The sequence below is a fragment of the Dasypus novemcinctus genome, chromosome 15 (assembly GCF_030445035.2).
Source record: "Dasypus novemcinctus isolate mDasNov1 chromosome 15, mDasNov1.1.hap2, whole genome shotgun sequence".
Lineage (NCBI taxonomy): Eukaryota > Metazoa > Chordata > Mammalia > Cingulata > Dasypodidae > Dasypus > Dasypus novemcinctus.
In genome coordinates, this window is record NC_080687.1 from 37,176,970 (window position 1) to 37,193,602 (window position 16,633).

The window sequence follows — 16,633 nt, forward strand, 5'->3', positions numbered from 1 at the left end:
ACTATGAGGTGCAGAGATGCCCAGAGATGGGCTTACCAAATGCAATGGATGTGTCATGATGATGGGAGTGAGGGTTGCTGGGCGGGGGAGTGGTGGGGTGGGGGTGGTGGGGTTGAATGGGACCTCATATATTTTTTTAATGTAATATTTTTACAAAATCAATAAAAAAAAAAGGGGGGGGAAGGGACCTATAGGAAATAAATACAAAAGCCACAGAGAAGGAAAAAAAAACAAAAAACAAAAAACAAAACAAAGATAGTACAGAGTTCCCATAGATTCTAGCCCCGTTTCTTCTAGTATTAACATCTTAGAATAGTATGGTACAATTGTCACAATAAATGACCCAATATTGATCCCCCCCATTATTATCTAAGGTCCATACTTCCATACTTTATTCAGATTTCCTTAGTTTTTACTTCTTCCATTCTAGGTTCCCATCTGGGACACCACATTACTGTTAGTCATTGTGTCTTTTAGGCTTCTCTTGGCTGTGAGAATTTCTTACTCTTGCCTTGTTTTTGATGACCTTGAGAGTTTTGGGCAGTATTGGTCAGGTATTTTGTAGAACGGGGATTCTGATGTTTTCATCATGGTTATACTGGGGTTATGGATTTTGGGAAGGAAGTGGCACAGTGATAAAGTGCCATTTTCATTACATCATATTAAGGGTACATATTATCTACTTGATTTATGATAGTTGCTAGTGACCTTGACCACCTGGCTTAAATAGTGTTTGACAGTTTTTTCCACTGTAAAGTTACTCTTGTCCTCTTTCCCAAATTATACTGTTTGGAAGAAAGTAACTATGCATAGCCCACACAGAAAATTACGAAGATAGTACAGAGTTCCCATATATTCTAACCCACGTAATGAGTGGGGAGTTGTGTTCTACCTCCTTGAGGATAGAGTATCTACATAAATTAGTTGGAATTTTTCTGCACAAGAGAGTTGTCTCGCTTCCCTCATTTGTATATTTATTCAGTTACTTGTTTATATCAGTACAGACTCATGGATATTTATTTTACAGTTTGTAGTTAGTTTACAGTTGTTTATTTTACTACTTTATGTTGTTGCTCAAATCATTCCAGTTTTGGGCTTTGGGAGCTCTTTCTTTGGGCTCCTGTGTGGACATACCCTGTCATTTTGCATGTGTGTGTGTCCACGCGTGTGTGTTTTTCAAACACTTCCTTACTTTCTGGTACTACAAGATATACCAGGTTCATCTTGTATATTTCCTATCGCAGTTCAAGAGGCACTGGTTCCTTTTATTCAAGAGCAGTGTTAGGAATCAAGACCTGGGTACCAAGTACGCTCAGTGCTACTGAGGTATCAGTAACAAGCCCTCCAGCTGATTTGGATGCATGCTACAGTGTGAGAACCATTGCCTTAGAATAATGTGGCCTCTGCTTACTTCTTTAGCCTTATGTCTTGCCAATATTGCCAGCCCCTCCATTCTGCATTCTATGTCCTCTCTAACCATGCCAAAATCATTCCCTAATCTGCTCGTACTGGCTCAGGGATTTGTGATAGCTGCTCCTCAGCTTGCAAGTCCCTGCTACCATTCCTCATTACCCCTGTCTCCCAACATTAGAAACTTGTTCCCTCTTAGAACTAAATATAGATGCAGAGAGAGATTAGGGACGAATACTCTCACATAATCAGCAGAGGCGTCCAAGCCTCCCAGAGTAGGGACCCAGGACAAATATGCGTTTTGGGCTCTAGGACTTCCCTGTCTGAGTAAAAGGTGACTTGAAGAACTGGGGCTGCGTAGAAGGGTGGGTAGTCATCATAACTATCCAAGGCCTTTCATTATTGTTTTGAAAAACAATAATGTTTCAAATATTTCTTTGCAATTCTTGAGCTTTGAATTAGCTATTATTGTGTGGAATGCGTCTCAGTGTGGCTGGAAGTTAGGGAACTTCAAGTTGGGTTAGGGGAGAGGGTAGGCAAAGCAATCTTTCTCTGGCTTACCTAGCTGCCCCGTGTTCCCATTTCACAAGTTCACAACATAGCTCTCATAAATACATTGCGTATTCCTGACCTAGAGGGCCTCCTTGTATGGTTCAAGTCAATTCTAAGAGGAAGAATAAAGAAGTTAATCTCAGATGAAGTACTTGCCTTTTAGGTAATTTGCCTCTTTTATGGAGGCAAGCAATCAGCTAGAACTAAGAAAATTATTTCCAGGTGAATTTCTCCACTTTTGATTGATGACTCCACTTCTGCAGGAAATGCATTTTACTCACAGAGCAGCTCTGTGGAATCAGGCCTATCAGGTTTCAATGGCCATTCACCAGGCTTTTTCACTTTGATTAACTTTCTTATCAATTCTACCCAACACTCAGCAAGGTCAAGTTTTTGTTGTTTCTTAGACATTTTTTTGGTTCCCTGTAAATATGAGAGATACCTGTGTTAAAACCTGATGGAATTCTTTAGTATTCTTTAGTATTGTCCATACTAACTTCAGTTCTGTGGGTGAGATAACCTGAGCACTGGAACCAAAATGAACAAACATTCTTCATAACCACTATGACCCATTAATTTGAGCTGAACTCATCAATATTTCAGTTGTTCCAATTCAGACTCTTACTACAATCCCAGATCTTTCAACTTTGATATATATATATATACATATATCAAAATTTGCTATATAATTTTGTATTTCATAGTTTTAAAAATTCATAGCATTGTCTAAAACCATAGAAAAGGAACCATGGAATTTCATTTTTGAAGCTTCACAAATATTAGAGGTGGACTATTGGAGCTGAGGGAATTTGTCCAAGGTCTCAGTTAGTCAAATTTGGAATTAATTTGCAAAATTTATTCTTAATGATACATGTTATGGCTGAATTGACTGTGTCACATGCCCATAGCTCATCTGTGTAGTAATATGATTTAATTACTAAAGCAGGACTATTGCCCCAAATCTATCAGGTTATACTATTGGAGAAATTTCCTGGCTCTTTCATTTATTATCTGTGTAACAGTTACTTAATCTCTCTAAACCTCACTTTGGGCAAGTGGATGTAGCTCAAGTGAATGGGCTCCCATCTACTATATAGGATGTCCAGGGTTTGATTCCTGGGGCCTCCTGGTGAAGGCGAGCTGGCCTGAGGGGAAAGCTGGCCCACATGAAGAGCTGGCCAATGCAAAGTGCTGGCCTGTGTGGAGTGCTGGCCCACACAGAGTGCTGGCCTGTGTAGGGAGCTGGCGCAGCAAGATGACACAACAAAAAGAGACTCAGAGGATAGACAATAAGAGATGCAACAGATTGATCAGGGAGCTGAGATGACACAAGAGATTGAGCACCTCTCTCCCACTCCAGAAGGTCCCAGGAATGCTTCCTGGTGCCACCTAAAGAGAAGCAGACAAGCAGACACAGAACACACAGCGAATGGACACAGAGATCAGACAGTGAGTACAAAACAATGAGGAGGGGGAGAAATAAATAAATCTTAAAAAAAAAAACCTCATTTGGCATCAGGAAAAAGGCATAATCATATCTGCTTTGCTTATCTGATATTATTCTGAGTATTTCATAAACTTGGTATACAAACATGGTCTCATACCTTTAAAAAATGAAAACTGAACCAAAAATGCATATCCCCAATGGACAGAAAGGTCAATGTCTTCTTGGGGAATTGTTCAAGAACCCAGGGATTGTATAATACTGAGGTGGGTGTTGGTGGTTTGGTGCCAAGGCCAGACTTTGGTCAGTTTGCTGTTGCCACCATCCTCACTGCTGCACATTGCCACTGTCAGAGCCACCTCTGTGCCATTCAGAGATTTTCTAGAAAAGGACACCCTTCTGGGTAGACACAACTTGTGGACCCTTGGCTTGACAAGTGAAGCATGGGCTGGATTTCAGCCCCACTTACTTCCTTGGCTCTTACGTCCTTCATCGCCATGAGTAGTGACCCTGGTCAATAAGGACAGCTGGTCCTACACAGCCTGATAGGAGGACCCTGGTCTGACACTGGTTGAGGTTTGGCATAGTCACTGTGGGTCTTTGAGGATTCCAAGGTCCTAGCTCTTACAGCTCAGTTATTTCAACTCTTCTGGCAGTCATTCCAGGAGGCAAGAAGCACCCGGTAAGGACCTGCACGGTCTCCTCCTCCTTCCTGGAGAGTCATACTTTTCATCCTCAGAATACAGAAGGTCTGGGGCTTTGCCTGGAGGAGGAGGTGAGTGGGCAGGCAGGAGTGCCTTGCCCCGGAAGTGGCGGTAGTGGTCGGTTCCTGCTTTGTAGTTCGCTGAAGATTGACAAGACAGTGATAAATGATCATGGGAATGGTATGACTTCAGATAAATTACATAAAATGCTAAGCCTTGGCTTCAGTGACAAAGTAACCATGAATGGTCATGTCTTTATTGGATTGTATGAAATGGCTTCAAGTCAGGTTCCACGTGTTTGGGTAAAGATGCAATCGTTTTTACAAAAAAAAAAAAAAGGAAAAAGCGTGAGTGTGGGCTTCTTGTTTCTGACCTGCTTGAAAGCTGTAGGAGCAGAGCATGTTATTGTCCCAACAGTATCTTTCAATTGGCACTGACAGATGATTAATTTAGTAGAATCAAAAGCAAGTCTTGCTGCATTTCTACAACATTCTCTATTTTCTATGAAACAGAAATTGCTGGCAGAACTTGATGCTATTATGGGTAGGAAGGGAATGAGGACCATTATTTGGAATCTTTGAAGCTACAAAAATGAAGCAATAGAGTTTAATTTTGATAAGGATAAATATGACATCAGAATTCCTGAGGATTTAGATGAGACAACTGGGAAGACAGGGTTCAAGACGCAAGAAAGGATAGACCAAATTGTTGCCCCCAAGAGTAACTCTCCCCTGAGGGCTTACTGCTTTATATTTTATCTTAAGCTAGGAATGCAGATCATCTTACCTGGACAGAAAGTGAAGACACAACTAGTTTCAAAGAGTCTTACCTCATTGAACGTGATGTTTATTGACCTAGATTTTTAACTAAAATGGTGAGAATTATTTTTGGATTCAACTGCAGAAATAAAGATCATTATGAGATAATGATGTATCACAGAAATGGACTCATCAAAACTTATGAAAAAGCTGGCTATCAGTTAAGGGCAAACAACATGGGCGTTGGAGTAGTTGGAATGATAGGATGAAATTTCCTAAAGCTGTCTCATTATAAAAAAGATTTTAACTATATTAATGAGTATAGGCTTACAATAATAGCACTAGGAGACAAGCTTAATGTTTACTGGAATGAAATGAAAGGGAAGAAAAGTGCAGAATATTCTTTAAATTTGCCAGTTGAAGATATACAGAAACTTTCTGATCAGACATGGGTTCAATGTGATTCCTGTATAAAATGGCAAAAATTACCAAACAGGATAGATCAACTTCCAGAAAAATGATATTGCACCAGTAACCCTGACCAACAGTTCAGAAATTGTGATGTTCCAGAAGAATCTGATGATATGTTCCAGAAGAATCTGAAGATGAAGATTTGATGCATCTCACCAATGAAAAAATGTGCAAAAAGAAAGACAAGGAAAAATGCCCTCAGATTAATGTTGAAAAATTGTTTTCTATCACCCCTGTCTCACGCCAAAGCTTTTCTCCTGTGAAGGAAAGTGTTCCAAAGGGACATCTCTCAGAAGGGGCAAATATTTATGCAACAAGAATTATATAGGGAAATGGACTTGGCCCAATGGATAGGGTGTTTACCTACCATATGGCAGTTCTGCCGTTCAAACCCCGGGCCTCCTTGACCTGAGTGGAGCTGGCCCACGCACAGTGCTGATGCGCTTGAGGAGTGCCCTGCCATGCTGGGGTGTCCCCAATGTAGGGGAGCCCCACGTGCAAGGAGTGCTTCCCGTAAGGAGAGCCACCCAATGTGAAAGAAAGTGCAGCCTGCCCAAGAATGGCGCCACACACGGAGAGCTGACACAACAAGATGATGCAACAGAAAGAAACACAGATTCCCAGTGCCGCTGATAAGGATAGAAGCAGTCACAGAAGAACACACAGTGAATGAATACAGAGAGCAGACAACTGGGGGGGGGGGGAGGGGAGAGAAATAAATTTAAAAACTTAAAAAAAAGAATTATATATAATAAAGTTTCACCCCAGTCTGAACTTGAGAGCAACAGCCTAAAATGGAGACTTTCTTCTGTTTCCTCAATTTTGAATGTAAAGAATTGGAAATTGGCTAATTAAGCATTTGAAAATTCAGCTTATATAGATGATGGTGATGAAGATGTCATCATCTTAGAAGAAAACAGTGCTCCCAAACCTGCAGTAGATCATGATATTGAAGTGAAATTGGAGCAGATCCATTTAGAGCAAAGTGGTATTCAGGTTGAACTTGTGGATGATAAGGAATCTTGTGGCCAGACCAATTCAACAAGTACCTCATCACCCAGATGTGATCAGAGAACTGCTGCAACCACACAGACTGAAGTACTAAGCTTAGCTGTTTAAAGAGAAGAAACTATTGAATATGAGAGAGATGCAAGAAAAGATGCAGCCATACTACCATGTGTGTAGAAGCTGAAGGAAAAATACATGAAACCCAGGAGAACTTTGATAAATCTGTAGGTGATGCTCACTGCCAGTTAAATGACCTGAGAAATGAGCTACTTCTAGTCACCCAAGAAAAAGAAAATTATACAGGCCATGTTAAAATTCATCAAAATTTGTAAAAGTATATGGCCCAAAATATAAACCATAATGTAAACCACTGACCATGGTGTATTAGTCAGCCAAATGGGTGCTCATACGAAATACCAGAAATCAGTTGGTTTTTATAAAGGACCATTAAGCATAAATTACTTCCCTTACCAAAGACTATTTCCACATGTTGGAGCAAGACGGTTGCTGATGTCTGAGAGGGTTCAGGCTTCCTGGGTTCCTCTTTCCAGGTCTTCTTCTCTCTGGGCTTATGGTTCCTCTCTTCCCAGGGCTTGCTTCATTCCAGGCTCAGGGTTCTTCTCTTCCCAGGGCTCCAGCTTCATCATCAAAACTCCAACATTAAAACTCCAACATTAAGAACCTTCAACTCTGTCCAATGCCTTAATGATGTGGCCCAATCAAAGCCCTAATCATAATTTAATCATGCCGAGGTACAGATCAGATTACAAACATAATCCAATATCTATTTTTGGAATTCATAAACGTATCAAACTGCTACACTCCATCCTCTGAATTCCAAAAAGACATTACAATATTCAAAAAAACTTTAAATCAGTAACAATGCAAGTACTAAATCATATCACAATCAATTTAAAGAAACAGTTTGTCTTAGGGCAAAGTCCTGTCTACTATAGACCTCTGAAACTTACAAAACAATTTATCTGTTTCCAATACACAAATGGACAGATAAAGGATAAACATTTTCATTATAATAAGGAGAAATTGGGAGGGAAACATGAGTTTCAGTTTCTCTACAGTTCAGTAGACCTGCAGGGAGTCCTGTGTTCAACTTCAAAGTCTGGGAGTCATTCTTAAGAAGACAGTTTCTTCTCCTTGGGGCCATATAGGGACCCACCCTTTCCACTGGCTTGCCCAATGGCCATTTTCTTGGCTCTACCCTCATTAAGCATCTGGGTGTCAACCAAGCTCCAGACCTCACCCTCCAAGAGTGTTGGGGTGATTGCCACAACTGAACCAATCTTTGGTTTAGAGTCTTAACCCGCCTCGTACAGTGATGTGAAGGCAACATTCCCCCTAACCTTTGGCATACAGGCTCAATTCTCTCAGAGCAATGAGTTGACCACCTGGGCTTCCCTAACCTTTGGGGAACAGGTCCACTCCTCCCAGACCTGTGGGGCACAGACCTTAACCCCCCTAATACTTGGGGAATGTGCTTCACTCTCTCTGTACCCTGGGGCAGCAAAACTCTCCCAGAACATCAGACAGGAACATCTATCCCCTTCAACTCCTGGGCAAACTCACCCTCTCTGTACACATGGGTGGGGTTCCTCTCTTGGCCCATGGTGAAGTCTTAATTCCAGATCTCAGCTTCCATGGTTTTTCTCTTAAAGCTGTTTCTCCTTTAATGTCTCCTTCCCATGTCTCTTTTATTCCAGGTTGACTTTGGTTTTGTTCATACAGCTCTCTCAAAAACCTTGTTGGTTTAGTATGCAGGAAGTAGGGGTCCAAGTCATCAGGCAGTAAGACTTTCCACAAGTCCTTCCTAGATAACTGCATCTTCAGTCTTGATTTACCAGTTCCAAGTTTAGTTATGTCCTCCAATGGGGCACAATCATCTGGAATCTTGATTTTCAGAAGCTTGGAATTTCCAGAATCAGTTTCTGTTTACTTTGTACTTGACTGTTCAGTCCTCAGCATGTGTCTCTCATCTAGCATTTTGCTATAAACTGCAAGCAGAAGCCAAGCTGCATTCTCTAGGTTTACTTCAGAAATTTCTTCAGCTAAATGCCCAGGCTTGCCATTTTCAAAATCTGCCTTCCATAAAACACCAGTAGTTAATCTTGCTAAGTTCTCTGCAATTTTAAAACATGGATTGCCTTTCCTCCAGTTTCCAATAATAGTTTCATCATTTACTTCTAAGGCAATTTAAAAAGTCTTTTTAGCATCCATATTGTTATCAACAGTCTCTTTAAAGCATTATAGGTATTTTCTTCCAAGCATTTCAGAATTCCTCCATTTATAAAACCTTACCCATTTATAAAACCATTCCAGCATTTCAGTAATTGCAAAAGTACTTCCCCATTCCTTGGTATCAAATTCTGTATTAGTCAGCCAAAGGGGTGCTGATGCAAAATACCAGAAGTTGGTTGGCTTCTATAAAGGGTATTTATTGGGGTAGGAGCTTACAGTTACCAGGCCATTATTATAAAGCATAAGTTACTTCCCTCACCAAATCTATTTCCAGGTGTCTATTTACACATGGTTAATAGCAATGTTTCAATATTTTGTATATCAGTTATAACAAACATATCATCCACATATACAGTGTTATTAATAGGGGAAGGGGGGAAGGGAGGAGGATGTTGGGTATATGGGAGTCCCTGTATTTGGTACATGACTTTTCTATGACCTAAACCTTCTTTGAAGGCAAATTGAAAAAAGTAAGACACTGGGGGAATAAATGGAAGAAAATATCACTGTACCTATAGGACAACAGATCTTAGGGTGATGAAAAGCAAAATGTCAAAAAAAAAACTTTAAAAATATTTTTTCATTATTTTTTATTGTCCCCAATTTTTTTTTCATTTTATCTTTTTAAAATTTTTTGTACTTTATTTCTTAATTTAAAACCTATGATTATTATTTCATTTTCTTATTAATTGTATTTGGCTATTTTATTGGCTTTACTTTTTAAGAGGTTTTGTATCACAGAAGGATTACAACTGTGGCAGAGGAGGGTCATTTGTGTGGAGTGTCAGTGATGGGGGAGACATGGGAGGCACCTCACCTGGGCATACATATAAGGCATATAAGTGTGTTCACACGTTCATGGAGCATTATCACGGTGGATGAAGAGTTATACAATAACTGAAAGAGTATCAAATTCCCATCATGGTGAGCTCTGCCATATTCTCTAATGGAACAGCAAGAATCCCCAGAGTACAGGGGCAATGACTAGTGAAGAAGGATGGTCTATCGACCGGTCCTTGATATTGATGACTGTACTTTTGAACCTTTACTCTTGAAATTGAAACTTAGCCTGATATTATAGGGTGCCTATGAGTTAGTCCCTGAGAGCCTCCTTGTTGCTCAAATGAGGCCTCTCTTTGAGCCGAACTCAGCATATAAATACATTACCTTCTCTCCAGCATGGAACATGACTCCTGGGCATGAGCCTTCCTGGCCCAAAAGGATTACTACCAAACACCAACTAGCAATGAAACTGGAAAAAGACCTTGACCAAAAGGCGGAAAAGGTAAAGACAAATGAGTTTATAAGGCCAAGAGACTTCAAAGTGAGTTGGGAGGTCATCTCAGAGGTTACATTTATGTACATCTCAGCAGGATCTCATTGAATGCCAAAGTAGATACTACCCCTAAATAGCAGGGTTCCTGAGAGCCCTGGTGACATCCAGACACTATAGTCAGGGCAGATAGCTCAGGGGTTAGGTGCATTGCCAGTGGGCCCTACTTTGGAATTTATGCTCCCCAATGTGATAGAGTTGGACTCAGTCGTAAGTTTCCTTTTATTTGAACCTATAAACAGTACTAGAGTTGGTAGGTGTACATCCAAGAGACTTAAATCTTTGGGCTGTCCATGTACCAGCTGGGCCCTGATTCTCAACGGAGTTGTAACACTCTCCAGTTCATTGATCTCACCCAGGCAACTAACAAGGTGGCAATGATGTACAACCACCATACCAAGGAACTGAGAGTCTACAACTGCAAGCAAGAGAGCCCCATCCATCCCCCATATGGGATCTCAGCCCCCTCTCAATTAGAGGCAGAGTAGGCATCATCATCCCAGAATCCTCAGGATTGGGGGATGAATAATGGACTAGAGTAGACTTACAAGTATTCTACTATAGACTTAGTGTGATACTAGCAATGGAAGAGCTTATATCATTGATGTGGAGGCAGTGGCCACTGGAGGTTCTGAGGGCAGTGGGAAAAATAGGTGTAATACTGGGGCATTCTCTGGACTTGGGAATTGTCCTGAGTGACATTGTAATGATAGATACAGGCCATTATATATCTTGTTATAACTTAAAAGTTGTGCAGGAGAAAATTTAAACTATAGTCTAAACTGTAATCCATGCTTAGTGGCAATGCTCCAAAATGTGTTCATCAATGGCAATGAATGTACCTCAGTAATGAGGGATGTTGTTATTGTGGGAAAGTATGGGAGATGTGGGTAGTGGGGCATGTGGGAATCCCCTATATTTTTTATGGAACATTTATGTAATCTATGTGTCTTTTGAAAAATAAAAATAAAAAAAAGCAAACTGCAAAAGAGAAAAAGAAAATTATAAAAGACAGTGTCATATGTTTACCACCCAAGTGAAAGTTTTATAGCAGAGGATTATAGAAACGAATGACAAATTCTTTGAAGAAGAAAACTTGCCATCAATCTACTGAAATGGATGCAGTATTTTTACCTGAAGTTATTAATGGCAAATCTGAAAGTCCAGACCAAATGGCATCTCAATATCAGCAAGCTTTGCAAGAAGTTTCAGCCTTTCTAGGCTGAAAAAACAGTACAGTGCTTTGAAACATGTAAAGGCTGAATGTAGTCCGTGTTCCAATAATGAGAGTAAATGTGGACTGGATGAATTGGCTGTGCAGCTTGACGACGTATTTAGACACCTGGACAAATGCAGTATTGAGAGGGATCAGTGTAAAAGTGAGGCTGAATTACTGGAAATGGAAAAATCACAAATCCATTTACAGTGTGAAAACCTCAAAACTGAAATTGGACAGTTGAAATCTATAAGTCAACAGAAAGGAACAGATGTTTCAACTTCCAGTAACATTGAGGAGTCTGTAAATTATACTGACGGGGAAAACCTCAAGCTTTGATCTCTTTGAGTTAATGTAGGTCCAGTGCTGGTCGAGGTCTGTCATAGTCATTGTGGGTCGTGTAGGCAACTGCTGGCCGTGGTTGTACCTGATCTAGCAGTAGGACGACTGCTGGCCATGGTTGTACCTGATCTAGATCTTCAGCAAGTAAATTATGATGTTGATGTAGCTGATGAGATTTTAGGACAAGTTGTCGAACAAATGAGTGAACTCAATAGTACTTAGTTTATTTTATGTGGGATAAAAAAATATATATATATTTGCTCACTCCTTTTGGTTGTACAGCTTTCAAAATATAGACAATATGATAGGCAATAAACTGAGAACTATAATTTTTACTGTATCCTGTGCATTCAGGTGTGGCCACAAATATTACAGACATAATACCTTTTAAAATACCTGTGAATTCTGTTGGTATTGAGCAGCAGAATATTTAATTCAAGATTCTTATTTAAAATGTAAATATTTGTAATTAAGTCTGCACATATATTTTTATTGTGCTAAAGGACTTAAGTATTTTTCACCAAGATGTTTTCAGTTACCCCTAACTTTTGTGCAATCTGTTCTCATTTCCCAAAGTATATTTTTTTCTGAATTGAGGCTGTGCCATAAAACAAATGGAAATGTTACCTTTGGTTTTCTTACAAAAAAGTTTAAAATTATAGAATTTTAAAATGTAAAAATATCCCTGATAAGAGTCTAATTGTAAGTGAATTGAGCATTAATACTTCCTTTCTATAAATTCCTATCTCTTGAAATATTTGTTTCATGCAAATAAGATAAGGAGAAATTGACCCCATTTTGCCAGTACTTTTCTTGTTCTGAGATTGCCAATCATGGTTAAACGGAGAGTGCTTTTCATAGACCAAAGAAATGATCTTTAATATAAAAAACAAAAAGTGTTGAAAATATTAAATCTACCACCCAGTTTACTTTGAAGCCCAATTTTGGCTGCTTGGTCAGCATAGAGTAGGAACAACGATTGCTTAATGTTTCTTTTTGTGAAATTTCCTGTACAGCCTTTTGTAGGATTATTAGAGGTTAATGTAAGAATTTTAAGGAAGACCTTTCTCAAATAATATCACATACCTTTTATTCTATTACAGATCTAAATGCTTCATATAACGGAGTTAAAGCAACAAACTGCCCTAGGATTTATAGTATTACGTGTTTATTACAATAAAATATGCTTTATTGGGCCCATGTTTTATTCACTTTTAAAGGGAAGACTGTCTATTAAGTATAATTATGTATATATAACTAAGAATCATATTTTTCACAACTAAAATGTACTTTTATTCCCAAATGTTCATCATTGCTATTTATTTATTTTCATATTAAACTTGTAGTTTTATTCAGGTTTGTGCTTTTTTTCCATATTAAATTTGTAGTTTTATTCAGTTTTTTTTGCTGTTTATTTTGAGTTTTGTTTCTGAACACTGAGTACTTATTCATTTTTTTGTATGCTTAATTACATGTCTATCATACAATATTAAGTTTTTACTGTACATTAACTTCTGGAAAGAGCAAATAAAAAAGTTTGTTTTTGTTTGCTTGGGGAAAAAACAACAATACAGAGGGTCTGATTTTTGCCCCCTTCGTGAACTCTAGAGCAACCTTCCCCCTGCCCCCCCCCCCCCCCCCCCGCCCAGTGTTAGCTCTCTGTGACCATTCGCTGTGCCTGTCTTCTCTTTAGGTGGCACTGGAAACTGATCCTGGGACTTTCTGGAGAGGGAGGGAAGTGCTCAATCTCTTGCACCTTCACTTCCTGGTCTGCTGCATCTCTTATTATCTCTCCTCTGTATCTCTTTGGTTGCATCATCTTGCTGCGCTGGCTCTCTGCTCGGGCTAGCTTACTGCATGGGCCAGCTTGCCTTCACCAGGATACCCCAGGAATCCAACCCTGGATCTCCCATATGGTAAACGGGAGCCCAATTTCTTGAACCACATCTGCCTCCCCTTCCTTCCTCCTAAGGGCATTCTCCTGAATGGCTACAGGGAGGTTCCACTTACCTTTATTTTAGTCCTCCCTGTAATGATGACTTACCCTCCAAAACTTGACAAACGTGACTTCTAGAACATTCTGTCACTGAGGAAAATAAGAAACAATGCAGATTACATTTTCCTTGAGATCCTGATAACACATGAGCATAGTATTAAATTATGATTTCTGTTTTGGTTTCTAGGGCTCTGTAGCCGTTTGATATTATGAATTCCAAAAGGAGATATGGATTGTGGTGTAAACTTGTCTATTTTTCTGTGTGTGATACCCTTGGATTGTATGAAATTCAGCTGAGATTTCTTTGATTAAATTATGTCAAGATTAGGGCTTTGATTTGATCACATTGGTAGGGTGTAATTCAGATTAAGTCCCCACCCCCTTGTTGGACTCAAATAAATGGACACTCACTTAAAAAGACACACAGAAGAAGATACAGAAGAAGAGAGAACCTTGTCAGTTTTGTTCCTGGAGCCGGGGGAGAGATGAGTCATTCACCTGAGAGTTTACTACTGACCTTGTGAAGAGAACAGAGCAGCTGAGAAGCCTTGAGAGATGAGCCCTATGTCCACCTACAGATGATCAGAAGAAGCTGGCCCCATGGTATCTTAAGAGGAAGAAGGAAAGAGAGACTGGGAGAGATTGTCTGCCATCTTGCTTCAACACGTGGCAACTGACTGGTGAGAAATCAACCTTGAGTTGGACTCTTTTGGGCCTTGTAACTGTAAGATTTTACCCCAAACAAATATCCTTTATAAAAGTCAACCGATTTCTGGTACTTTGCATCAGCACCCTTCTTAACGGACTAATATAGACTCTAACAAAGTACCAGAAACTGGGTGGCAGAGAACAACAGGAATTTATTGCCTCACAGTTCTGGAAGATAGAAGCCTGAAAACAAAGTTTCAACAGGTCCATGCTCCCTCTCTAATCTGCAGGGAAGGATCTTTCCTTGTCTCTTCTAGCCTCTGGTGTTTTTCATCAATCCTCAGTGTTCCTTGGCTTGTAGGGACATCACTGAAATATCTGCCTCGGCCATGCAAAGACTCTGTATCTGTGTGAGTCTGTGGTTCCTCTTCCCTCCTGATAAGGACACCAGTCATGTTAGGTTCGGGGCTCCCTAATCCATTTTGGCCTTGTCTTTACTAACCATATCTTAAAAGACACTATTTCCAAATAAGTGTCTTATTTGGAACTTGAAAATATCTTTTTTTTTTTTTAAATGATGGCTTCAAGGTTATCTATGTTGTCATGTGAATCAGAACTTCATTCATTTCGATGGCTGAATAATATTCCATTGCCTGTATATACCACATTTTGCTTATCCATTCATTGGTTGATGGAAATTTGGGTTGCCTTTATCTTTTGCCTATTGGGAATAATGCTTCTATGAATATCTGTGTGTAAATATTATCTGTTTGGATCCCTGCTTTCAATTCTTTTGGGTATATACCTACAAGTGGGATACCCAGGTCATATGATAATCTTATATATAGCTTTCTGAGGAAACACTAAACTGTTTTCCACCATGCACTATTATCAACGAGTGAATATTCACATGAGGAATTTCTTCACATCTTCTCCAATACTTGTTATTATTTTTTAATAGTAGCCATTCCAGTGGATATGAAATGGTATTTCGTTATGGTTTTGATTTCTATTTCCCTGATGGCTAATGATGTTGAGCATCTTTTTTCATTAAAAAATTTTAATTGAACCATATCATTCATACGTGAACATATATAAACAATGAGTGTATAGTAAAAATTGTGAACTTACAGAACAAACATTCATAACATCATCCAGGGCTCCCATACATAACCTCACCACCAATACCTTACATTGTTGTGAAACATTTGTAACGAATTATGAAAGAGCATCATCAAAGTATTATATTAACTATAGTCCATTGCTTGCATTTGGTGTATTCTCCTCCAACTCTCCCTATAATTTTTTTCATAAACCATAAAATTTATCTAAAGTGTGCAATCAATGGCATTGATTTTAATCATGGAGTTGGGCATTCATCACTTCAATCAACATTTGAGCATTTTCATTACTCCAATAAAAAGAAAAAAAACCACAAAAAACAAACCTTATCATACTCATATGTTAGTCTTACTAACTACAAATCCTATTATAGCAATTTGGTATTGTTTATGAATTCCAAAAATAGATATTGGATTTTGTTTATAAACTGGTCTGTTCCTCTGGGCATATTCCGATTTTATTAGATTCAAAGATTTCACTTTTACCTTATTAAATCAAGATTGGGGCTTTTATTTGATCATGTCTTAGGATGAATTGGCTTGAATCCCCACCCCTCCCCTCTTTGTGGACTATATAAATGGATGTTCAGTCAAAGATGAGGAAGTAAACACATGGAGAAGGAGAACACAGAGAGTGGAGTTTTGATGCTGGAGCCCCAGGGAGAGAACCGAGCATTTGCCTGATAGTTTACAGCTGGTCTTGTGTAGAGAGCAGAGCAGGTGAGCCCAGAAAGAGATGAGCCCTGGGAAGAGGGACAAACCTTATGCCAGCCTACAGCTGAGATCGGAAGAAGCTGGGACCATAGAACCTGAAGAAGAGGAAGGCTGAACCCTCACAGAGATTGGGAGCCATCTTGTTCCAACATGTGGCAACAGACTTTGGTGAGGGAAGTAACTTATCCTTTATGGCCTTGTGACTGTAAACTTCTACCCCAAATAAATACCCTTTATAAAAGCCAACAGACTTCTGGTAGTTTGCATCAGCACTCCTTTGGCTGACCAATATACCTATGATGTGCTTTCACCATTTTTATTCATTTCCAAACATTTACAAAAAACTCTTTATCAAGTCTGCCCAGATTAAATCTCAGCTTTCCATTCTCTAACCACATGCTCTTCTCTGGTGACACATAATCTAGCTATTAACTCCATGAGTTTGCTCATTACATTTAGTTTATAATAGCAAAATCATACATTATTTGTTCTTTTGTGCCTGATTTGCTTCATTCAACATAATGTCCTCCAGGTTCATCCATGTTGTCATATACCTCACAACTTCATTTCGTCTTACAACTGAATAACATTTCGTGTTGTGTCTATGCCACAGTTTGTTTATCCATTTGTCAGTTGATGGACACCTGGTTATTTCCATCTTTT

General features: G+C 39.3%; 1 long non-coding RNA gene and 1 pseudogene across 1 annotated transcript in view; both read left to right on the forward strand.

Annotated features, from left to right (window-relative positions):
* The window catches only part of LOC131273536 (uncharacterized), an 86,131-nt gene that overhangs the window by 31,543 nt on the left and 37,955 nt on the right, over positions 1-16,633 (forward strand). The gene's annotated exons all lie outside the window — the stretch shown is intronic.
* LOC101441337 (MORC family CW-type zinc finger protein 3-like) lies at positions 4,290-11,713 on the forward strand (annotated as a pseudogene).